At 38.8% G+C, this 25,452-nt stretch overlaps 1 long non-coding RNA gene across 4 annotated transcripts in view; it reads left to right on the top strand.

Moving 5' to 3' along the window:
• Positions 1-16,742, top strand: part of LOC102150754 (uncharacterized) — a 40,881-nt gene extending 24,139 nt beyond the window's left edge. Inside the window, exons 2-6 of one of the 4 annotated variants that reach the window (XR_011421377.1) lie at positions 3,692-3,929; positions 4,443-4,528; positions 6,908-7,172; positions 7,417-7,842; positions 16,088-16,742. This is a non-coding gene — a long non-coding RNA (uncharacterized lncRNA). Of the gene's footprint in view, positions 1-1,094; positions 1,336-3,691; positions 3,930-4,442; positions 4,529-6,907; positions 7,173-7,416; positions 8,002-16,087 lie in introns of those variants that run through there. The other 3 variants (XR_290843.4, XR_011421376.1, XR_002810439.2) reach the window with 3 other exon arrangements.
• The last annotated feature ends 8,710 nt before the right edge of the window (positions 16,743-25,452 follow it).

Below are 25,452 nucleotides of genomic sequence, written 5' to 3'. Positions count from 1 at the left end.
TTTCTGAAAGAGCTCCGGGATGAAATAGAAATCAATCTTCATTTGGAGGGTACATGCAATTCATAGGCTTTAGGGATAATAGTTGTCATAAGAACCAAAGCATCAACTAAGGTAGATAAAGCAAAACCAAACAGCACAGGGCACAGATGTGCCACCTCTGTGGACTCAAATTTGAGAATTTTATCCAACTTCTATGGGGCAAAAATGCCGTAATGAAGCTACTGCTTTAAAATGGAGGAAGGAGAGAAGACTGAGTCCTTTTTGAGAGAAGAACCAAGTCGCACTCTGATAGTGGGATGGCCCCAGGCTCAAAACCAGTTTATTTCTCTCCAGAGCATGGTCTTGCCCACAGAGCCCTTCGTGCTGAAATGCCAGCTGTGAATATGCTATACTTTTCATTTGGAAACAAATCTTCCTTTCCAGTTTTCCAAGCGTCTCAGTCTGACCATGTTCTTGGCACACTATTTGGTCACAGCTCGGAGATTTTAACCTGCCTGAAAAATACTGTGGATGGATTTTCCAGGAATGCTAACCTAGACTTGAAAACAATGTTTGATCTTAAGTAATAGTTTCTTTTTTCTTTTTGCCCACTGTCATGCACAAAATAGACCTCAATCAGCCGCCGTGTGTGTGTGTGTGTGTGTGTGCATGTGCGTCTTTGGGACTGGAAAAGCAATTTCAACTTATTGATGGGGGAGGGAAGTGCCCGAAAAGTTTCGCCCTGGTCTGATTGTTCACAGCTGTGATAGGCAAACTTATTATTGATAATGTGGAAGAATTGGCAAAGTATTAGGCAAGAAAATGCAATAGTGAGTATGGACTTCTTATGAGGAGGTCTGGATAATACTTCTTAACCATCTGTGCTTCCTGCTTCCTTGTTCATCATCTGAGCATCACCCTTTTCCAGATTTTAACCATTTCAGTGGCATTTCCTAGGCTGATATTACTGTTTCTGCTTCCCCTACATCCTTATAGCTAATATCTCTTGAATGCTTACTACCTGCTAGGCTCTGTGTTAAGTGATTTATGGAGGTCACTTTGCTAAAGCCTTACAGCACTAAGAAGTGGGTATAATCGTCATCTCCATTTTCAAGATGAGGATGCTGAAGTACGTACGGGTTAAGAAACTTGTCCAGTGTTCCAGAACTAGTAAGAGGCAAAGTCTGTATTCAAACTCAGGAGCGTCTGACTCCAGAGACTGCACTTGTCACCATTAAACCAAGCTGCCTCCACCTAGAGGCTGCTGAAGGTGCTTGCTTGCTGAGGAGAACTTTCCAAACGGTTTCCAGTTTCCAGCCCTCCAGTCGTGGCCTCCATGTCTTCCGGGAGAGCTTGGTAGGTGTCTGTGTGCTTTTCAGACCAAACTGGGGGGTGAAACAGTGAACTGGGGAGCCAAAGAGAAGATGAGTTTAACAAACCCAGACTTTCCCTCCCTCAGAAAGGTGTTGCTGGCTAAAGGCTGTTATGTTGATTAGCAGTGCAGACAAAGATCTGCTCGTCTGAAGAGTTTTATGACAGACAAGAACTGTGTCTGTGGTCCTTTCTATTTCTGAGAAAAGCAAATGCTTGGCGACAGGATTTGAGTGAATGAAATATAAAATCTTGTGTAGAGCGCATCCCAGCATTCTAATGTCTTCTGCAGGTGTCATCACCAAGAAAACCAATCTTAGTCTTTTAATGGTCCAGGTCTTGGTTCTTCTTTGCTTCCTTCTTCAGTTTAGGTTTTGTTTCTTCTTTGCTTCCCCTGACCGGGCACTTTCATGAAAGTGCTTTAGAAGTTCTAGAGTTATCTCAGTAACAAAACACGTGGAGGGAAATACAATTTTGACATTTTTTAAAGATCTGGAGCATACAGATGGTGCGTGTGTAGGTACATTTTAGGATGTTTTTGGTTGCGTGTAGCAGAAAAATAGACTCAAATTGCTGTAATCAATAAAGAAAATGTATTGATTTACATAACAGAAAAGTCTAGTGTTAGGGTGTACTTCAGGCTAGGTTTGATCCAGTGGCTCAATGATGGAAGCAAGTATCGGTTCCTTTTTATTGTTCTGCTTTGTCTTCCAAGATATTACATTGCTATAAAATTCCATCATGATTTAAGATGCCTGCTGGCAGCAATTCAGGCCAAATGTCTTTTTGTTTACATCCAGGAGAGAAAGAGGGAATCTTTTGTCCACTATGAAACTAAAATCTTTTGCCTAACTATGATTAACTTAGACATGACTACATCCATATCAACTGTTGCCATATCCATTGGAAGAGATTGACTCCACCACCTTTAGGAATGGTCCAGATTGGCTTAAATCAGTCAGTATAATCCCATCTCCCTTTCAGTAATAATTGGTTCAGGATTGGACATGTGGCTGGTGCCTCAGCCAAGCTGGAGATGGCATTCTTTGGCAAGAGTGGTTGTTTCGTGGTGGATGGGGACAGATCCAGTGGATGCTGGGCATGCAACTATACTGTCCAGTTGAGGAGGCAAGGCCAAAACACAGTCATCCAGTCACTGAGTCTAGACTCTTTAACTTTTCTGTCATTGAGAGAAACATCATACATGGGAAGGTTACACTATTTTAAACAAACCGTCCTATTTGCATGCTGATTCTGCCCCTACTTACCAAAATAGATTAGAATTTCTTAGTTTGTGTCCCATGCGGCATTGAGGCCGTCATGTAATCAGGTAGAGTCAGTATTTCTGGTCAAAAGATTTCAGGAGGAGCTGTAGGTTTGGAGATGTGTCTTGTATTTCCTTTAAATTTTCCTTACTAAAAAGAAACTACGAAAAATGTTTGTACCACATTCACTACGTAAGTGCAAAGTTACAAAAAGTAAATATTAATAAATTTCTTTTCCATCCCAATTACTCCAGAGATAATTAATGTTAACACTTTAATATGTATTCCATGCTTTTTTCCCATGTTTATACACAAAGGGTACACACACACGTATAGAGTTGTTTTGGCAGTATCTTTTTATAAAAGATGAGATTCTATCATGCACATTACTCTACAAATATCTTTTCTCACTTAACAATACATCACCGATATACTTCTGCATCAATATCTGTGGACATAACATATTTTCCAGTAGATCCAATTATAGACGTACTACAAAAATTTACTGATTGGATTATTTTACTCTATTACTCATGGGCATTCAAGGTATTTGCATTTCTTTCCTACAGAAGACAATGCTATTTCACTTTAACCCAGCATAGTAGCCTTTTCTCACTAGCCTAGACTATGGTGTATTCTTTTCTTATTTTTAAACCATTGAATTGTACACTTGAAATGGGCAAATTATATGGCATGCGAATTATATTTCAATAAAGCTGTTCTAAAATGTGTGTTTGTGTATTCTTTATTAATGAATCATTCTCAGAGCTTGATCTTGTGCTTGTCACACAGTATCAACTAAATAAATATTCGTTCAATTAATTCCCCTCGTAACATGGATTTAGAAGATTAACCAAAGTAGTGAGTAATTCATGAGGGGTATTCCAAGGCATTTGCAAATCTTCAAATTCTTAATATCACTTTTATCAGCCAGGTTTTGTTGAGAAATAGACTCAAACAAAGTGACTGGGGGGATTTAATGAATGGACTAATTATGAGGGTAAGGGCTGATTTAAGGAAACTCATTTAGAATAGTGAAGTAACCCAGAGCTAACAGGATCCCTTATCTTCCTCAGAAGCCTGAAGGCGAAGGAGTGGGAGTTCACACTCGAATCTGCACAAGGAGTTGCAGCTGGAGGAGAAGGCTGCCTGCCCCGAGCAGTGAAGTGACTTCAACAGAGGAACCTAGCCTCTACCTACCTACGATCTGTTAAGGAGTAATTCTGGGGGAATAAATGCCCCAACCTCATTCTTCTCCTGTCCTCTCATCTCCTGCTGTGGCTTCCCACTGGCCAAGACTAACTGGAGAGAAAGGTAACTCAATGATGCTGTTGACAAGGGTAAGCCTTTTTGTCCCCTGAGGAGAATGGAAAAGGAGAGAGAGCGGAGAATACTCAGCACATTACTATACCATATAATTCACCTCTTAGAGTTCAGGAATTATGAATGAAAATATAAATGGTACTTTCAGGTACAGTTTTATACACATGGGACTGGAGAAGTTTGCAAAGCTGTTTTCCAGCACAGGCACCAATTTCTTAACTCTTTACTTTTACCATCAACATTTACAATAGGAAGGAATAAAAGGATTTAGAAACTCTTCAGTACAGGGTCATGTCTGTGCTCCATAGTGTCTAGCACAGGGTTGACAGATGGATCTGCTTCAGGAATTTCTTTCTCATTAGCATCATTTATATCCAGATGGGCTAGAAAACAAGTCATCCTAGAAAAGGACTCTATCCCAGCTTGATGAACTGATGATGACTGACATTGTTTGATTCACTTATTGTCTCAACAAAACATGCATTGAGTACTACTCTGTGACAGGGGTTGTACCAGATGCTGTGAAAAATGCAAAGAGGACTTAGACACAGCCCTCAAGGAGCTCACCATCTCCTGGAAGAGACAGGCAGGTAAGCAGATGATTGACTTCAATGTGTAAATTGAGCGCTGGACATAAATGGGCAGTAGAGTGTAGCAGTTATATGCTTGTGTTTAAGATCTTGTCCCATCACCTCTCATGTGGCCTTAAGAAAGTTACTTAACCTCATATGTATAATCATAACCGTGGCAGATTATCGTCTCCTCAAATGGCCACAACAATAACTCCCATCCCACACACAATATGACCTTGTCTCCCCCTCCCCATCAAGGATGGAATGAAGTTTTCTACCCCCTTGAATCTGAGCATGTCCTGGGACTGTTTTGGCCAACAGAATATGGTGGGAGTAACACTGCCAGTTCTAGATATAGCCCAGGTTCATTTGGTCTGGCAAATTTTACATCTTGCCTTTTGGAATGCTAGCTTTTGGGATGCTCCTTTTGGAAACCCAGCCACCATCTTGCGAGAAGCCCAAGTCACCGGGAGAGGCCATGCATAGGTACTCTTTATATTACACAGTGAAAAAATGTTCATGACATTTTTGTCTCCCATGTCAGCAAAGATGTGAAAGCCGTGCTCCTAAGGAGGCCCCTTATCTGTATTGGTATGGCTCAACCATTATAATTCGAAATAATGATTGTTTCCCAAATGCCAGAAAAGGTAAACTTAATGGGTAGAATTTTCTATCTTTTAGTTTTTTCTTTCATAAAATTTTCCTAAGTGTTGGCTTCACTTATCTATACTTAAATCTAAATGTCAAATTCAGACTTTGCCCAAAAGGATATAGTTCCTTATTTTAATTGTGATATATCAGTACTTCCTAGGGTTCTAAAAAAATTATCGTGACTTCAGGTTAAACTATCACCTGTGTGACAGACTGAGCATCTCTAGAGTGAGGAGTAAATTGCTTTTCTTTTTGTAAACTCTGGGCTATTTTGCAGGACATGAGATATAGAAGACAGTGTCAATGTGCTGGCAAATTAATTTGTTAGAAGGAAGAATCTTGTGGAGGAGCTGGGTAAAGAACCCTTTGAATACTGAGGAAGCGGCCATGTCATCTACAGATTTTAGATTTTCAAATATAGATGTATCTTTAATGATATGTTGGGGACATTTTTCTCAAAATGTTGACTATGTCTCTGACGCAAATGGCTTTGAACCCAGGAAAAGACAAGGGAACATGAATTTGGGTCGTGGATGTCAACTACAGAGCATAGACTAAATGTGAAAATTGTCACTATGTATGATTACAGTCAATGATGAATATCACTCCATTTCATAGAGTTCATGTTAACCATTTGGCTAACCTCAGTAGAGTCTAGGTCTATTAAAAAACCTAAGTTGGGCAAGGCTGATAAAAGAAAGCGGAAATGTAGGAGCTTTAGAACCGAAGGATTTAAGTATTTGATGATTAGAGATAATCACTTCTGCCATACCATACCCCAGAGTAGCAGACAAAGGTGCTCACTTCTAAATACTTAGCGGAAAATGCAAATTAGGTCTACATTTTTGCTCAGACCTTGAGATAAGCAGACAATTGAGGAAGTTCTCAGGTGGTTGCAATTTCAATGGATTCCTTTCTCCTGTTGCTAATTGACATTCCCACTATTCTTGTTGTTTGACTATGGACAACTCTCGTAAAGTCTCTGGGCTCTAATTTCTTCATCAGTAAAATTCGGATGATGTAAGCACCTACCTTATAGGATGACTGTGATCATATGTGGTGGCTTAGCACAGTGCTTGGCTGATAGAAATCACTCACTAAAGAGTTGCCAATTGCTATTGATTGAATGTTTGTGTCCACCACCCCCCCCCCCATATTCATATGTTGAAACCTCACCCCCAATGTGATGGACATATTTGGAGGTGGGACCTTTGGGAGGTGATTAGGTCATGAGGGTGGAGCCCTTGTGAATGGGATTAGTGCCCCTGTGTAAGAGACCCCAGAGGGCGCTCTAGCCTCTTCCACCGTCTGAGGACACAGCAAGAAGATGGCCGTCTATGAACCAGGAAGCAGGCTCTCACCAGACACAAAATCTTCTGATGCCCTGATCTTGGACTTCCCAGCTTCCAGAATTATGAGAAATAAAATTTGCGTTGGGCTTAAGCCATATAGTGTATGATATTTTGTTATAGCAGCCTGAACACACTAAGATACTGATTGATAGTATTAATATAGTTATTGTTGATGGGCATTAAGTCAGTGCCCACCTCTGGTGGAGTCAGGCTGCTTTTTCAAACATCTAGTTTAAAGGGTTTCAACCTCAAAATATTCGTTCGGGAGAGTTCCCACCTGTTGTTGGGACTGTGGCACTCTCATTTCTTCAATGCAGGAAGTTTTAGTCACTTCTGAGATGTGAATGAGGATAAAATTTGCTCCTAAGGGATTGTTTCATCTTTGTCTCCTCAGGCATCTGCCAATGACTGCGTTGGGACCTAAAATCTAGAGAAGAGATTGATTCTGAAACTCTCCAGAAGGCTAGCTCAGCTAACCCTACTACTTAAACTATCTTAGATTGTTTACCTAATCCTTCTGAGACTCAGTTTACTTATCTATAGAATGAGAATATAATGGGTTTAAGAAGATTACACAAGACCACATATGCAAAGCACCCAGCAGAAGGTGGCCAATACAAATTAGGTTCTGTTTTCCTGCGTACTCATCCCCAGCTGCTGTGAGTATTCACTGTCAACAGCGCACAGCTACCTGCCCCCTTCCCAGGCAAGGAAACCCACCTGGCCCCAGAGGGTACACACCACTGGAGCCAATGACTGATCAATGTGGGAGTACAAAGGACTGACCTTGGCTGTAATGTGGGGTCTGTGATGTTTCAGAGGGCCTGTGTGAGTCAGGCCAAGACTAGACCTTATCTTGATATTCCTTCCTGACGTTTTCCTTCTTCCCTTGCTTCCTTACAGGTTCTTCCTGAAGAGCGCTCTTTAATAAATCACATTTATTGGCTGCTCCAATTCCTGGTTCTAGAGAACCAGACCTAAGATACTTAATAAAGGACACAAGCTAGAATAATTCTCCTCAAAGCCTTTTGACCACAAGTCCTGCAGAAACTGGCTGAATGTCTTTTTCTGTCTTGAGTCTACTCAGAACTCCTCCATTCTGACATGGCCCCAAGGAACTTGCTTGATCACCAGGGAACTTTCACCCAGAAAATCCAGTCTCACATTTGTTTGAAGGACTGACCTTTGCAGGAATGATATGTCTGTGCCCCTCCATGAATGCCATCTTACCTCTACTCTTTCACAGTTTGTCAGGAAAGTGGAGGTTATTTAGAGCCCTGGAAGAAGATGTGAGATTTCTCGATGTGGAATTGCCTAATTTTGAAATTGGTAGGCTTCTAGAAGCAAATATTTTCAGACTAAAACCAGTTGATATATTTGCCTAGACTTTTCTTTCTTTTTTTCTTTGGTTTCTCATAAAGCAGGTTCTGGAGGCTGGTAACTTGAAGGGGAATACAGACTTCTGTGAGAAAACATTGGGTTTAAAAACTGTTCCATGTGGTTCAAAATGTGTTTTAGACATTCAGTAGGAAAAAGTATGGACTTAATCATAATACTGTGATTTAGAAAAGGTTTCTGTCAGCAGAAAAGTTCAGGGAATAGCTGGGGATTGTGAGGCACAACCTTAAATGATTACGTGCACAGATTGTTCTCATCAGAGAGCATCAGAGGGGACAACAGGTTGACTAAAAGAGGGATGATGGTCATGGGAAAATGGCATAGGATGGAGGGGTGTGTAGAAGATTTGGAAAAGTTGCTGTGGACATTTAATAAGGAATTGACCATGGATGGTTTCAAGGATTATCAATAAGTGGGCAGCATCTGGTAGAGATCTGGTGGTAGGAATTTTAGTAGAGCCAAATTCATTCATTCTGTCACATATGTGTTTAACACTAGTAAGTGTGTTTTGTGTACTGGGTACACTAAGGTAAGACTCCTCAAGAAGTTTCCACACTCAAAGGCCAGCTGTGAGAATGGAACCCAGCTTATTTCACTTAGTGTAATATCTTCAATGTTCATCCATGTTGTTGCGTACAGCAGGACTTCCTTCTTTTTTATGGCTGAATAATATTCCATTGTATATATGTACACATTTTCTTTATCAGTCATCCATCAGTGGACATCCAGGTTGTTTCCACTTATATGGGGTATCTGAAGTAGCTAAACCCACAGAAGTAGAAAGTAGAATGAATGGTGGTTACTGGGGCTGGGGGCAGGGGGCAATAGAGAGTTTCTGTTCAATAGGTATAAAGTTATGCAAGATGAATAAGTTCTAGAAATCAGCTGTACAACATTGTGCTTATGAATAGCAATGCTATACTGTACATTTAAACATTTTTTAAGAGGGTAGCTCTCACATTATGTGTTGTTACCACAATTTTTTTTTTTTTTGAGGAAGATTATCCCTGAGCTAACTACTGCCAATCCTCCTCTTTTTGCTGAGGAAGACTGGCCCTGAGCTAACATCCGTGCCCATTTTCCTCTACTTTATGTGTGGGACACCTACCACAGCATGGCTTGACAAGTGGTGCCCTGTCCGCACCTGGGATCCTAACTTGCGAACCCTGGGCTGCTGAAGCAGAACGTGCGAACTTAACTGCTGCGCCACCGGGCCAGCCCCACCATAATTTTTTTTTAAAAAAGAATGGAACTCAGGAGCATCTTGGCATTGTATTTAACAAGAAAGAGAAATGAAAATTTGAGGGAATAGGGATTCTGTGGTTCCAGGGAGAAGCTAGGTTAAGAGAGCAGGGAAGCCAGGAGGTAAAATATGGGGAAAATAGGAAGAAGCTGAGGACCTATGGGTCACACTGAGCAGAGAGCAGAGAGAGGTGCCAAGATAGGAATTTAGGGGCAGAAAGGGTGATTTCACAGTTTGTTACCCTGAATATGAATAATTAAAGTTGAGAAAGCCCTCCCACTTTGGCATATATTTTTTCTCAATTTTTTTCTCCCTCTACCCCATACATACAGAATTTTGTTTGTGCTCATCAATGTCACCTCCTCCCCTAACCAGTGAAGATGTCTGTACCCTAGTCAATCAGATTCTTTTTTTTAAGCATAGTTAGGAAACTAAGAGAGGGAGACAGGACTGGAGGAGTGCGAGGAAATGGAAAAGACTCATTCTTCAGGCTCTCCTTTGTTGTGAAGAATCTGAAGAATAGGTAAGACAGAGAGTAAAACTCAAAAGAAAATATTGATGGGTCTAGGCCAACCTACATATTAGAGAGCTGAGAGAGACACACGCAAAGGAGAAAAAAATCTGGCAAAATGGCAGAAAGACACAGAGAGAGACTCCATTTGGAACAATATAGGATGAGAGAATAGGAGAGAAGAAAGAGAACGTTAAAAAGTTTTGCCTTGAATTATTGACTGAAGTTTCTCTAAATGATGAACATTGTACGTGAAATTAGTTTAGCAATGATTTTTATAACTGAACTGTTTCTTTGATTGCCACGTTTAGTTGAGACTAAGCCACATAAACTTTGAGATTTATTCAGGATACAGAAGTTCTATCATTGAATATAACTTCAACTTGATCCATTGAGGATCAAATATTAATTATAATCACCCCCGAATTTGCATATGCAAACTGAGAATTACAGCTATTAACTGATTTGCCCATGTCACAATATTAGGAAGTGATAGACTTAAGGGTTGAACTCCAATTTGTCAGACTTATAGGCTCTGAGTTTTCTGCTGCCTAAAAATGGAACAGCTCCAAATGAGAATTTATTTCAAGGTAAAATACCCTTGTATGTGTGTGACATCAATGGAATAGCACGCAGCTCACCAAAGTGAGAAACAAATGGACAAATGTCAAGCTTGCAGATGTGTAGAGGGTGATATCTTGGCAGGTAATGGGGTAACGAGCCAGATTTACAGAGCATTTATCCATCTTCCACCATGTTACCGTCACTTATGCAAATAAATATTTATTCCTGAATGAAAATGAGATAAGATCCTGGGGACCTGTAGATGCCCAAAAGGAAGAGAACGGTTCAGGAAGATGGTGTGAGTTTACCAATAGTGGGATTGTTATGCAATGGTGGGAGCATAGCAGGAGGGCTATTTTCCACTCCGTGAAATAAGATGGGATGGGTGGGGAGGCGAGTGGGAGAAACTACTATTTATTGTTTTTACAGTATAGGACTTTAGATAATTCTCCAAATCTTCTAAACCTCTATAATGATGTTATATTATTTTTCAACATTTAAGCTATCTTTAAAATGAAAGCTATTACATGGCTTCCAGAGACTCAGTAAGTTTTAATTCTGTTATTTACTGAGCGCGTGACCCGCAGCAACAGTTACCTAACTGTTGGTAGTCTTGATCTGTAAAATAAGACTTACAATAATATCACCCTATTAAAGCCATTATGAGGTGTTATGTATTACCTTATTTAGATAACATATGTATAAAGGACTTTGTAAACTAAAAACCATTCTATGAATGCTAGTTTTACTGATAATTAAAGAATTTTTGCGTTTATATAGCATTGAAAATATTTTCATATTTCATAATTCTCATAATTTCTCTGTCTAAGACACCATATTCTATCAAATTGATGTATCATAAGTCATTTCAGGTGTGGAGTTAAGTGACTTGACTTGGGCCACACGGGAATTGTTGGCACGAGGATATGAACATGGTTCTCTTTGACCTCAAAGCTTATATCATTAATACAGTATTGCCTAGAAATGGAAATAACTGCTGTAGTTATCCAAAATCTATATCTTGGAACCATAGGGAAAATAAAGAATGAAAGGTAATTCTGCAAGGATAAGGCATAAATCTAAAACTGTCAGTGTTCTTGGCTAGGGAAAGAAGGAATGTGTGTGTGTGTGTGTGTGTGTGTGTGTGTGTGTGTGTGTGTGCTGAGTGTGGGAAAGAATAAAAACTATAAAAATAGGTCCTGCCTGGAAGAGCTGACCAAGGGAAAATGGACAAGGAGTAGTTCTCATTTTGGAACCAAGGTTTCATTGCAGTTGTAGCTCAAGGTTTAGGGAGTCTCCCCTTAGACAAACAAGGGGGATGCTGGCTTGCTCATGCCAGGGCTGGTCCCGAGGACCACGTGCTCACCTGGGCGGCATGGTTGGTGATGTGGAACACCTTTGAAATAACATTTGTTGCCCTTCAGCTGTTATTCTGTTATTCTTAGGAGTTTTTTTTTTTCTCCCAGAAAGCCACAGCCTTGAGTATTACTCTTCAATAGTACAGACTAATTGGGCAATGGAATAAGTCAGACTGCTGTTACAGATTCGATATGAAACAGTTATAAAAAAAACTTCAGGGGCTGGCCCCATGGCGCAGCGGTTAAGTTCCCACGTTCCGCTTCTCGGCGGCCTGGGGTTCACCTGTTTGGATCCCGGGTGCGGACATGGCACTGCTTGGCAAAAGCCATGCTGTGGTAGGCGTCCCACGTATAAAGTAGAGGAAGATGGGCACAGATGTTAGCTCAGGGCCAGTCTTCCTCAGCAAAAAAAAAAGAGGAGGATTGGCAGTAGTTAGGTTAGGGCTAATCTTCCTCAAAAAACAAACAAACAAACAAACAAACAAACAAAAAACAAAACTTCAGCTCTTTGAGGAAACCGATCTTCCAACTTGGTCTGTTCTCCAGAGAGAAAGAAAAATGTCGTCTTCTCGGAATGGGGAAAGTTAGATATATTTTCCTTTCCCAGATTGTGTTTAGAAACTGTGGGCCAACCTTTCATTCACCAAATACCCAATGTTACCGGAGTAGGATGCCCAGAGCCACAGCAGCAGGAATGCATTAGCTTGCCACCCTTCTTCTTTACAGTTCTCTGAAACGTCCCAGCTCCACCCTCCTTCCCACTTGGCTTGCCTGTTCAGAGGCCCAGGCCAGCCATCTTGGTCACTTTCATGGAGTGGTGGTTGAAGGGATCAACAGCATGTGTTTAGTTAGTGCCCATTGAGTGCAGAGTGCTCTGTTGGGCTACCATGGTGAGTGGGAACAAACAAGTGAGATTATTAAGCTACACTAAGGATAGAAAAATAAATAAAACACCATCCCTGTTCTTAGGGAGCACAGAGTCTGTTGGGCTGACTACAAAGTCAGATGCCTATACAGGGACCAGGTAGGCAAGGTCAGTGAAGAAAGAAGGTCGTGTGGGGATTGTGGTATTGGGGAGAGCAATTCTTCTTCATGAAGTAGCATCCACAGCTCATCTCCAGAAAATCGTTGTTATTTAGGAGGATAAACAATGTGGTCTGATGTTTCAAGAGATTCTAAAACTCCAATTTTTTAAATTATGGAAAATCTCCAGATTTTTAATGTTGGCAACTAATGTAAGGTGTCATTTTAAATATTGTTTGGGTAAAAATAAAAAACATATATGGGTTAGATACAGTCTGTGGGAAATCATTCTGTGACCTCCAAGGGGAGAAAGACAAAAAGAATAGTGATCAAAATCAGTTGGATGGGTGTTATGATAGGGGAGATCTGGGTGCTGTGTGAGCAGAGGTGAAGTCAGGATAGGCTTTCTGGAAGAGGGGCCATGCGTATGAATCGTGTCTGCACAGTACTGGCTAGTCAGAGGGAGGTACGGTGGAGTATGAGTTCTTGACTAAGGAGCCTGCATGTCCAAAGACAGGGATCTGTGTGAAGCATGATTTGCTGGGGTAACTGGAAGTCATTTAGTGGAACTGAAGCACTTCGTACAAGTTAGGGAGTTTTGAGGACTGAAGCTTGAGACTGAAGTTGGTGCCAGATCCCAAAGGACCCTGAACATCCTGCTAAGGATTTTGCATTTTACTCTGCAGGCATTAGGATGTTTTTGAGCAAATTTAAGCAGAGGATCAGCATAATCCGATATGAGGTTTAGAAAGACTATGCTGTTAGAAAAGGGCAAAAGCCGGGTAAGTTTGGTGTTTGTTTAGAGGTTCTTTCAGTGATTTGAGTGAGAGATAAGTATTTGAATTATACCAGTGGTGACAGAAATACAGAAAAGACATTCAAAGGATATCTAGGAGGTGACCTCAGTGGGACTTGATGAGAAAGGTGAGGGGGAGTGGGGAGTCCAGAAAGACTCCCAGGTTTCTGGCTTGAGGGATTGAGTTGATGGCACCCAAAAAAGAAGGGAAGGAGTGCAAGAGGAATGGGTTTTGTGTTTGAAGCTGAGGAGTTCAGTTTTGGATGGGTTGAGTTTGAAATGAACAGGCAGAAATTCTCACTGAGAGTTTCATCCAGAGAACTGGGTTTCCGAAGTGAGCTCCAGGCTGGAGATGTAGATTTGGATTTCTCGGTTGCGTTTGTTGAAGGCAGGGAGTAAGCGCATGTGATCATCCGTAAGATAGAGGATTGAACCCTGGTGAACACCTCCGCTGGGAATGGGACGTGAAAGTGGAGGCAGCTAAGAAGCAGCCACGGAGGTGGCAGGAAAGTCAGGAGGAGTGATGCTCTGCTAACCAACTTCAGAGAGACTTAAGGAGGAAGTTGTACACAGAGCCAAGTGCTGTGGAAAAGGCTAATGTGTAGAGATTGATAAATATTTGTCTACTGGATTTAGCAACAGGATGGTCATAGTTGATCTTGGCAATGGCAACTTTAGGGATGGTTGGGGGAGAAGCGGGCTGAAAATTGAGTAAAGTGAATGGAGGTGAGAAAGAGGAAACTCTGAGTATTGAAAATCCTTTTTAAAGTAGTGTCTGTAAAGGGGATGAGAGATAAAGAGTGATACTGAAAAGACTGTATATGGTAAAGGGAGGGATTTTTAAACCTGGAAGAGGCTTAGAAATGCTTGTGTGTTGACATGAAACAGCTATTATGAATGAGGCAGCTCAGCTGCTGAAGAGAGAAGGATGACAGGTACAGTAAGTGGCCCAGGATGGGCGACCAGATTGTCCTATAACACGTTTTATCCACGGTCTAATGGCCCCCTAGTCCTTTGGTTATCTTGTTTTGTACTTTTCTCTCAGCTCCTGCTTTTTGCCCTCTTTCGTTCTTATGACATGTTTGTTGGCATCTCTACACAATTTCTCTGGTTGTGGCAGTGTCTAGGAATAGCTACAAAGACCGAAGCAGGCAGACACCACTCTTGTATTTCCATCCGCAGGACTGCTACTTATGAACCAAGAACAAACAGGATCTATGTAAAGTTGATTTTTATGCCATTTAATATAGGAATACTAAAAATTGTCAATTTTTCCCAGAGATGTAAGGTCAATAAGTGCAGTGGGAAGCCTGGTCCCAGGCCACTGATAACCTGGCAAGGGTAGCAGTAAATGTGCCCCTTGGCTGCCACTATTACTTTAATTAAATTTCAAACTGAAATGTAAATTTCATGTCCTATTTTTCTAAGTGACCAGGGTCCTTTGAGGGAAGAAGAAAGTGGAGAAGCTCATGACTTTGTCAGGGACTGAGAGCTGATTCACTAACTTGCATCACGATTGTTTACAGCTGGCATTGACATAGCTCAGGAGCTCTGTTTGGGTTGATTTTATGCTGAAAAATTTCAACTGCTGCAAATGCCAAAACTCCTCTCACTCCTACCCCCACCCCCACTCCCAGACTAACTCAGGCTGGATAACGAAATCTTAATAAAACTTTTTATCAAAGTGTGGTCCTCAAAGGCCAAGTAAGATGAAGAGGGCATCCACGCAGAGCGGTAGAGCGCTGGAGCCTGAGTGAGTCAAGTGTGGTGTCCACCCACTGGGCAGAGTAAGAAGGCCACCCCAAGGTAGGGTGACCTATGGGGACTCAGGATGAGGAAGGCACCCAGTTGGATGAGGGCAGCCTGGTGCGGAAAGTCAGAACCCAAATGGGATGAAGAAGGTGTCTGCATGGGCCAGATGTAGAGTGTTGCTGTCTGAGTGGGTAGGTAAGAGGACTAGATGATAGGGGAGGAGGTGGCTGAGAAGATGGGAGATTTGTAACATAAAGTGGAATAGATCATATCAGTAAGTATATTAAAGATAATGAAAGCAAGATTTCTCTCTGTTTGTGGAGGGAGTTACAAATATGGAAAGGAGGAATATCTGACTTAACTTGACGGTATTGAATTGGAATTGGAAGTATAATTGTGAACTTGTGGTTTTCAATATATGGATACATAGAAATAAAATGGTTGCACACGTGTGTGTATATATGTATATGTATACAATCCCCATTTGTATCCATTAAGAGGGCCTAGGAACAGGGACATCTCTGTAGCAGGAAGCATGCCTGGCATCCAGATCACGGCTTCTAAATATTGTTCTCCACTAAAAAGAACCAGAGCTCCTTGAAGAAATGGCTGATTCCAAGTCTGAGGCAGGGAAAATGCAACATGAGCCTAGAACGTCTTCTCCGAGGAAGGGAATGTTTATACAAGAATGGAGACTTGTTAGAAAGACAAAGTGGCCAGTTTGAAGTGCTTCTTACTGGGAAGATAATAATAAATGGTAAAGTATACGTTTGCAAAAATAGGTAGTAATGTATAAATTTGAGTAAATTAAAAAACTAGATTTCATATAGATATACATAAATATATGAGTAAATTGAAAGTTTGGTGAAGAATAAGATATTCACATAGTTTCAAACCATTTTTCCCCAAAACATGTATTAATTTCAAAGGAACAAGAATTACTTAACAGTAGAGAAGCCTGGAAGACACCATCTCAAATAAGTGATAAAGTGAACATCATCAGTAATGGGACGAATTGAAATCATGGGCCACTCGACAAGAAACAATGAACAGATCTCAACATCACATCTGTAATATTCCTGCCCGAGGAGGGTAACTTGAATCTAATCATGAAGATACATCATTGGACAGGCCCAAAGTGAGGGACATTATACAAAATAACTTGCTTGTAGTCTTCAAAAGAATAGAGGTCATGAAAGCCAAGGAATAAAGCAGAGAAGTCAAGATGAAGAAAAAAGCAGAGAAACTGTTAAGACTGAAGGGGTTTCAAAAGACTTGATAACTAAATGCAATATGTGATTCCTTTCAGTATAGATGATATTATTGGGACAATTGGTGAAAGTTAAGTGAGGCCTGAAGATTGATGGGAGGGATGTGTCAGTGTTCACTTCCTGATTTTGATGGTTGCATTGTGGTTGTGTAGGAGTTGTCCCTGTTTGTAGGATATGCACTCTTGGGAGGTTGGAGCATCATACTTGCAACTGAATCTTAAATGGTTCATAAAAAGTTCTTTATAGCATATTTGCTACTTTTCCGTAATTTTGTGATTATTCCAAAATAAAATAAAAACTATATATATATTCATTAAGACTTTATTTTTTAGAGCAATTTAAAGTTCACAGTAAAATTGAGAAGGCACAGAGATTTCCCATATACCCTTTGCCCCCACATATGCACAATTTCCCCCATTATCAACATCCCCCACCAGAGTGGTACATTTGTTACAATAGATGAACATACGTTGACACATCGTTATCACCGAAAGCCCATAGTTTACATTATGGTTCACTCTTGAAGTTGTACATTCTATAGGTATGGATAAACATATAATGACATGTATCCATTGTTATGGTACCATACAGAGTATTTTTGCTGCCCTAAAAATCCTCTGTGCTCTGCCTATTCATCCCTTCCCCATTCCAACCCCTGGTAATCACTGATCTTTTTACTGTCTCCATACTTTTGCCTTTTCCAGAGTGTCATATAGTTGGAATCATATAGTATGTAGCCTTTTTAGATTGGATTCCTTCGTTTAGGAGTATGCCCTTAAGTTTCCTTCATGGCTATTCATGGCTTGATAGCCCATTTCTTTCTAGCACTGGGTAATATTCCACCGTCTGATGTACTGGTTTGTCTATTCACCTACTGAAGGACATCTTGGTTGCTTCCAAGTTTGGGCAATCATGAATAAAACTGCTATAAACATCTACATGCAGGTTTTTGTGTGGACATAAGTTTTCAACTTCTTTGGGTAGTTACAAATGAGTATGGTTGCTGGATCACATGGTAAGATATGAATATTTTTAGTCTTGTAAGAAATTCCTGAACTGTCTTCCAAAGTGGTTGTACCATTTTACATTCCTACCAGTGATGAGTGGGGATTTCAGTTGCTCCACGAGCTCCAAATGCTCGTCAGCATTTGGTGTTGTCAATGCTCTGGATTTCGGCAATTCTAATGGTATGATATCTCATTGTAGTTAAAACAATACATTTTTAAAAAGAACATTTCTCTGTGTTACTCCCAGAGATTCTTCAGGGAGTCTTTAGGGGTTTGTAAGAATTATCTATTTTAATAAGTTCCTGGGGAAGTTTGATGAAAGCAAGGGGGGATTACTTTGAGAAATGGCAGGTTAAATAATGCAAACAAAAAAGGAAGTTATCAATCAGAGATAGTTGTGTAGCTCAAATCCGTTTAAATCCAACCATTGGATTAGGAGGCATGAGAAAACTAGCCTTTTGCTTAGATTCATCATACTCAATATACTTCCAGGCAGGGCTACTAACATAATGTGGATTTGCCTTATGACATGAATATGCACATTTTTTCAGATGAGGAAACTGAATCCCAGATGGTTTAAATAAGCTTCTCAAGAATGCATTGAAATGCCCTCTGACACCTACACCCAGGCTCCTTTCTCCACGTCAAATTCATCTCTTCACCATTCTACTCCTATAATGCTAATGGCCCGAGGAAAAGTTCTCAGAGTCGACTTTTTCCATTTCTTCTCTCCCTTTTTTTTTTTTCCTCAACAAGATTTCCCCCATTAATGGCTTGTTGGACTTGGCTGCTCCCTGGGGAATACTTGTTTGTGTCTGGAGCTGTAGGTGATGGCAACACCAGGGTGTGCTTGGATTAACTCTTTGGATGTACTGCCCAGACTCATTTCAGGTCACCCTAAGAGGCTTTTTGGGTAATACAGCAGTATTTGGCCTCAGGCGCTTCCAAGTACAGGAAGGAAATGGCATGAACTTCAAAGTGAGCTCTGGTGCCATGAGTACTGATCATTTATTAGTGCTTTAATAGTGGTAAATTAATCTCAGATACACATGGAGGCCAGAACAAGCTGGAGGTGTGGGAACAGTCTGCTTTCACCCTTGTTTTCTGGAAATTTAGAACATTTCCCAGTTCCAGTGCTCAGAAGTTAAGGGTCACTTTGGAGGTTATGGTTATTTTCAAAGCTTTAAACAGACCTGAGCCTGTTCTTGGGTCTTTTCCTGATCAGGTTAGTGTTATTTTATTTACATCCCATATGTTTTATAAATACTTCTTTCTTATTCATTTTCTCACTCTATAATTTTTTCAAAGCGACTCTATTGAGACATAATTTACATACAATAAATTCACATTTTAAAGTGCAGTTGGATGAGATTTTACAAATGTAAACATTCATGTAACTATCACCCCAGTTAAGATATGAGATATTTTCACTGTCCCCAAAATTCCCTCCTATCCTTTTGCAATGGATCCCTGCCCGTCCAAGGCATTCATTGATAAGATTTCTGTCACCATTACTTTTGCCTATTCTTGAAGTTCGTATAAATAGAATCATACAGCATGTCCTCTTAGGTCTACATTCTTTAGCTCAGCATAATTTTTTTTGAGATTCCCCCATGTTTTTGCGTCTGTCAGGAGTTCATTATTATTCTTTTCCCGTTTTTCATATAACTCATTTCATTGTAAGTTTACACAATTTTTTCTTTCAAATTTTTATTTTGAAATAATTTAGACTTACAGAAAAATGGCAAAAATATTAAAGAGTTCTTATAAACCCTACATCCAGCTTCTCCTTATGGTGACATCTAGGAAATACATGTATTTCTACTAACCCATGTATAAACATATATCTATATTTATGTCTATATCTATCTATCTGTATGTGCATAAATACAGGTAGATATACAGATTCTAGGATAAACACACACATTAGAATAAACATGAGTTCACACTGATGTGTGACTCTAATCCAGCAGCACTACAGGATTCATTCTAACATTTGCCGTTTGCTTCTTTTAACTTCTTTCTCTGTCGGTGAGAAACCTGGCTTTCATTATCAACAATTTATTTACTAAATTGTTCAACCCTAGTACACATTTGAAGTAGTTTCAGAATGGTAATCCACATCCTGAAAAACAAATTCTCCCACTAGAATACAGTGTTTGTGGACTGTTTTTGTCTTTAACCTCACAGTATATAATCAAAACACTTTTTTTTTTTTACAGGTGTTGAGAAATGATTCCTTTCAGCTCAAGACTCTATTTACAAAGAGTTTTAGGCCAGCTCATTTCTTCCCCATCCCCTCCAGTTGAGTTATGTCATTCATTTGTAATAAAGTTATATTTACTTGTTACAGCCCGCATTTCCTCTTGATTTCTCCCCACCATCCTGGTTGAGTGTTTAAATTTTGCATGTAGTAAAATTCATCTTTGTGGGATATAGACCTATGAGGTTTTTAAAATGCTTTGAGTCACGTATCCATCACCACAGTAACATACAGAACAGTTTCATCACCCTAATAGTTCACTATTTTTCAGTAGTTTGTTAACACAATTTGTTAACCATTCACTTATTAAAGGACATCTGGGTTGTTTCTAGTTTCTGACCATTATATACGAAGCTTCTAGGAACACATATGTGCAGGTTTCTATTGAACATGTTTTCATTTGTCTGGGATAAATGGGCGTGAGTGCAATTACTGGGTTGTATGGTTGTTACATGTTTAAATTTTAAGAGAAATTTCCACGTTATTTTCCAGAGTGGCTGTGCCATGTTACCCTTCCACCAGCAATATACGAGTGATTCAGTTTCTCCACATCCAGCATTTGGTATTGACCCTACTTTTTATAAGTTGTTCTGGTAGGTGTATAGCAATATCCTATTGTTTCAATTTAAATTTTCCTTATGGCTAACATTAAACATCTTTTCATGTGCTTGTTTTCCAACTGTATACTCTCTTTGGCGAAATGTCTCCTCATGTCTTTTGCCTAATTCTAATTGAACTGCTTGTTTTTAATGTTGAGTTTTTAGAGTTCTTTATATATTCTAGATAATAGTTCTTTGCCAGATATGTGGTTTTCTAATACTTTATCCCACTCTATTGCTTGTCTTTTTATTTTCTTGTCACGATCTTTTCCAGAACAAATTTTTTAATTTTGAAAAGGCCCAATCTATCAGTTTCACAGGTTGTGCTTTTGGTGTCAAGTCTAAGAACTCTTTGCCTAGCCTTAGATCCTGAAGGTTTTCTCCTATAGTTTTCTAGTTTTACATTTACGTCTAAGTTTGTGATCCATTTTGAGTTAATTTTTGTATAAGATGTGAAGTTTAAGTCAAGATTTATCTTTTCATCTATTGACATCCACTTGGTCCAGCACTACTGTTAAGAAGGCCATCTTGCCTCCATTGAATTGCTTCTGCACCTTTGTAAAATATCAGTTCTATACGTCTACTCCTCTGTCAGCACCACACAGCGTTGACTACTGTAGCTATATAATAAGTGATATTCTTGCTTTTCAAAATTGTTTTAGCTATTCTATTCCTTTGCCTTCCTATATAACTTTCAGAGTAATCTTGTCTGTATCTACAAAAAAACCTTGCTGGGATTTTAATAGCAATTTCATTAAACCTTTATATCAGTGTAGGGAGAATTAACATCTTTATCACGTTGAGTCTTTCAGTCCATGAACATGTTATGTCTGGCCATTTGTTTTATAATTTTCAGCCTATAGATTCTATGCATGTTTTATTAGATCCACACCTTAGTATTTCTTTATCCCTCTTAGGGATTATAAATTGCATTGTATTTTCAGTTACAGTTTCCATGTGTTCACTGCTGGCACATAGGAATGCAATTGATTTTTGTATGTTTATATTATACCCTCTAACTTTGCTGAACTCATTAGTTCTAGGAGGTTTTTAGAATTTCTTGAAATTGGCATCAGTTTTTCTTTGAATGTTTGGTAGAGTTCCCCAGTGAAGCCATCTGGGCCTGGGCTTTTCTTTGTGGGTAGTTTTTTTTTTTTTTGCTTTAGTTAACAATTTAAATCTCTTTCCTTTTTACGTCTATTCAGATTTTCTATTTATTCTTGAATCAGTTTCAGTTGTTTGTATTCCTTTATATCTATCCTGTATTTCATTATTTCTACTCTAATCTTTTTTTTCCCTTCTGCTTGATTTGAATTTTGTTTGCCCTTTTTCCAGTGTCTTAAGGGAAAATTTAGAGTATTGATATAAGAGCTGTCTTCTTTTCTAATGTAGGCATTTGCAGCTATACATTTCCCCTTAAGCAATGCTTTAGTTGCATCCCATAAGGTTTGGTATGGTGTGTCTTCATTTCCATTCATCTCAAAGTATTTTCTGATTTCCCTTGTGATTTCTTCTTTGACCCATCGGATGTTTGAGAGTGTGTTAATTTTCATCTATTTGTTAATATATAAAAAAAATTTTGTTATGATTTCTAATTTCTCTCTACTATAAGAACATATTTTGTATGGTTTCAATCATTTTGAATTCATTGAGATTTGTTTGATGGCCTAGCATGTGATCTACCCTGGAGAATGTTGCAGGGGAACTTGAGAAGAATGTGCATTCTGCTTTTGTTGGGTAGAGTGTTTTATAGATGTCTGTTAGGTCTAGTTGGTTGTAGTGATGTCCAGGTTTTCTATTTCCTTGATGATCTTATGCTTAGTTGTCCTATTCGCTATTGAATGTAAGGGTATTGAAGTCTCCAATCATTATTGTCTACAATAGAAATTGTCTATTTCTCTCTTCAATTCTGTCAGTTTTTACTTTTTAAATTTTGTGACTCTGTTGTTAGATACATATATGTTTATAATTGCTATATCTTCCTGATGAATAGACCCTTTATCATTATAAAATATTCTTCTGTATCTCTAATAACATATTGTTTCTGAAGTCCATTTTGTTTAATATATGGATAGCAACTGTAGCTTTCTTATGGTTGCTGTTTATATGATGTATTTTTCCATTCTTTTACTTTCAACTTATTTGTATATTTGAATCTAAACTGTGTCTCCTATAGAGGCACTATATAACTAGATCTTGTTTTTAAAGTCCAGTCTGAAAATCTCTGTCTTTTTTTTTTTCTTTTTGAGGAAGGTTAGCCCTGAGCTAACATCTGTGCCCATCTTCCTCTATTTTATATTTGGGTTGCCAGCCATAGCATGGCTTGACAAGCAGTGCATAGGTCCATGCCTGGGATCTGAACCAGTGAACCCTTGGCCACCAAAGCAGAGCACGCAAACTTAACCACTATGCCACTGGGCCAGCCCCAAACCTGTGTCGTTTGCTTAGATTGTTTATTCATTCATGTTTAATGTCACTATTAATATACTTGCATTTATGCCTGCCATTTCACTTTTTGTTTTCTATACGTCTCATGTCTTTTTGTACCTTTATTCTTCCTTTACTGCTTTCTTTTGTATTGAGTGAGTGTTTTCTAGCATTACATTTAATTCCTTCAGTGATTTTTCACTATATATTTTTGGAGTTATTTTCTTAGTGGACGCTCTAAGGCTTACTATGTACATCTTAACTTATCGGAAGCTACTTCAGGTTTATTCTGACTTAATTCCAATGAGATATAGAAATGCTATTGCCATATAGCTCAACTCCATCTTCTCTCTTTTTTGCTTGTTATATGTATTACTTTTGTATGTTATAAAACCAACATACAATGTTATAATCACATTATATTACTTTATATAATTTTATGTTTATTAAAGAAAAGAAAGGAGAGCAATTAAATTCTTAGAGAGTTAGTTATATTAGCCTTCTTATTTACCATTTTGTATTCTTTTCACCTGTTCCTGTGAATTCATGTTTTCGTCTAGCCTTACTTCCTTACTACAGTACAGCTTGGATTCCACCTGTCTCCTTTCCCCTATAGTAGTCAAATATATTGCATTTCTATATTTATAAGGCCAACAATGCAATTATATACACATTATTTTACACAATTGTTTTATAAATCAGTTAAGAGAAGAAATGTGCAACCATACTATCTTTGATAATTATAATTACTTTTACAATTACTATGTTTTTTCATGTAGATTTGAATTGCTGTCTGGGGTCATTTGCTTTTAGCCTGAAAAACTTCCTTTAATACTTCTTGTAAGGTAGGTTTACTAGCCATGAACTCTTCTAGTTTTTGTTCATCTGGGAATGCCTTTATTTTGCCTTCATTTTGAAAGACAGTTTTAGTGGACATAGGATTTTTGGTAATCCTATTTTTCAAACAGTCTCTTTTAGTGGAGGCTAAAAGCTGAATGTGATACCAACAGAGGCAGACACCTTAACAGAGAGTTCAGGGAGAGAGACAGTCAAAGAGAATTCTTTTAAAAACACTGTTTTTCAAGAGTGATTGATCTTCTTTTTCTTGGTGTTTTAGTCAAAAGCTTAGATCAATGATTGTACACATTTCTTCTTGTTCCTAATGCAGTTACTATGCAGTTTGTTCCTATGCAGTTATTAATGCTGCATGACAAATCACCTTCAAAACTTAATGAAATGAAACAACCATTTATTGTGCTCATGGATTCCAAGGGTAAAGTTTAGGAAGGGCTCAGCTAGGAAGTTCTAAACTGGAGTTTCTTGTGTGGTTGCAGTGAGATATTGGCTGAGCCGCAGTCATCTGAAGGCTTGACTGGGGCAGGGAGATCCACTTCCAAATTGCTACACTTGCATGGCTGGCAAGTTGGTGCTAGCTGTTGGCAATCAGCATTGGTTTCTCCACATGTGCCTTTCTGATAAACTCTTTGAGTGTCTTCATGACCATGTGACTAGTTTCCTCAAGCATAAATAATCCAAGAGGCTAAACTGGAAGTTAAATGCCTTTTATGACCTAGGTTGAAAGTCACTCATAATCACTTCTGCTGTTTTCTATTGGTCACACAGAGTCAGCTCCAATTCGGTGTTGGAGGGGACTATATGAAGATATGACTCCTGAGAGCATGGATCTTTGAAGGGTGGGTGCCACACCACTTTTCTAATAGAGGTGTCTAATACTATACCTTTCCCTTTAAGATTGTTTTAGCTGTATCCCACAATTTTAATATGTTGTATTTTTATTATTATTGGGTATAAGATATTTTCTAATTTTCCTTATAATTTGTTCTTTGATCAATGAGTTATGTAGAGACAGTTTGCCAGATTTCCAAATATATTGGGATTTTCTAGGTGTTTATTGTTATTGGTTTGAGTTCAATTGAATGGTGATATGGTCAGAAAATACACTCTGTAAGATTTACAATACTTTGATATTTATTGAGACTTGTTTTATTGCCTACTATATGGGATATCTTGGCTAATGTTTATTATACACTTGAAAGAATATGTATTCTACTGCTATTTGGTGTAGTCTTCTGTACATGTAGATTAAATTTAGTTGATAGAGTTGTTCAAATCTTCTATATCTTCATTGATGTTTTATCTACTCATTATACCAAATACATAGAGAAGTATGTTAAAATATCCAACTATAATTGTGAATTTGTTTATTTTTCTGTTTAATTTTTGCTTCATATGTTTGAAGATCCAGTATTAAGGGCACACACATTTTGAAGTATTATGTTTTCTTGATGAATTAACCATGTTAATATGTCTATTTACTATTTTTTTCCTTGCTTAATTTTTACCCAAGCTTTAATTTATTTTAATAGTTTATATCTGGCTATTCTCTATTCTAGGTCTGACATTTCTATGATCTGAAGTCTTAAGGGGTTCAAATTGTTTGTTGTTCCTGGTGACTTTCACTCATGGTAGCTTACCTTGTGTGTTTGGTGACTTTTGATTATAAGCTCATATATAGTTGATTTTCATTTTTGAGAATTCCCAGGGTCTAAATTAAGGATACTTTCCTCCAGAGAAGATTAACATTTGCTTCTGCTTAAAGGAAGGGGTTGCTTCCAACTTGGGACCATATTATCTCTCTTCCATGGTCCTTGGTAAATGTAGGGTCTAAAGTTCATCTCCCTTATCCTCCTTCTGTTCCAAAGCTAG

Source organism: Equus caballus, chromosome 9, assembly GCF_041296265.1.
Source record: "Equus caballus isolate H_3958 breed thoroughbred chromosome 9, TB-T2T, whole genome shotgun sequence".
Taxonomy (NCBI): domain Eukaryota; kingdom Metazoa; phylum Chordata; class Mammalia; order Perissodactyla; family Equidae; genus Equus; species Equus caballus.
This window is presented reverse-complemented; position numbering and strand designations above follow the sequence as displayed.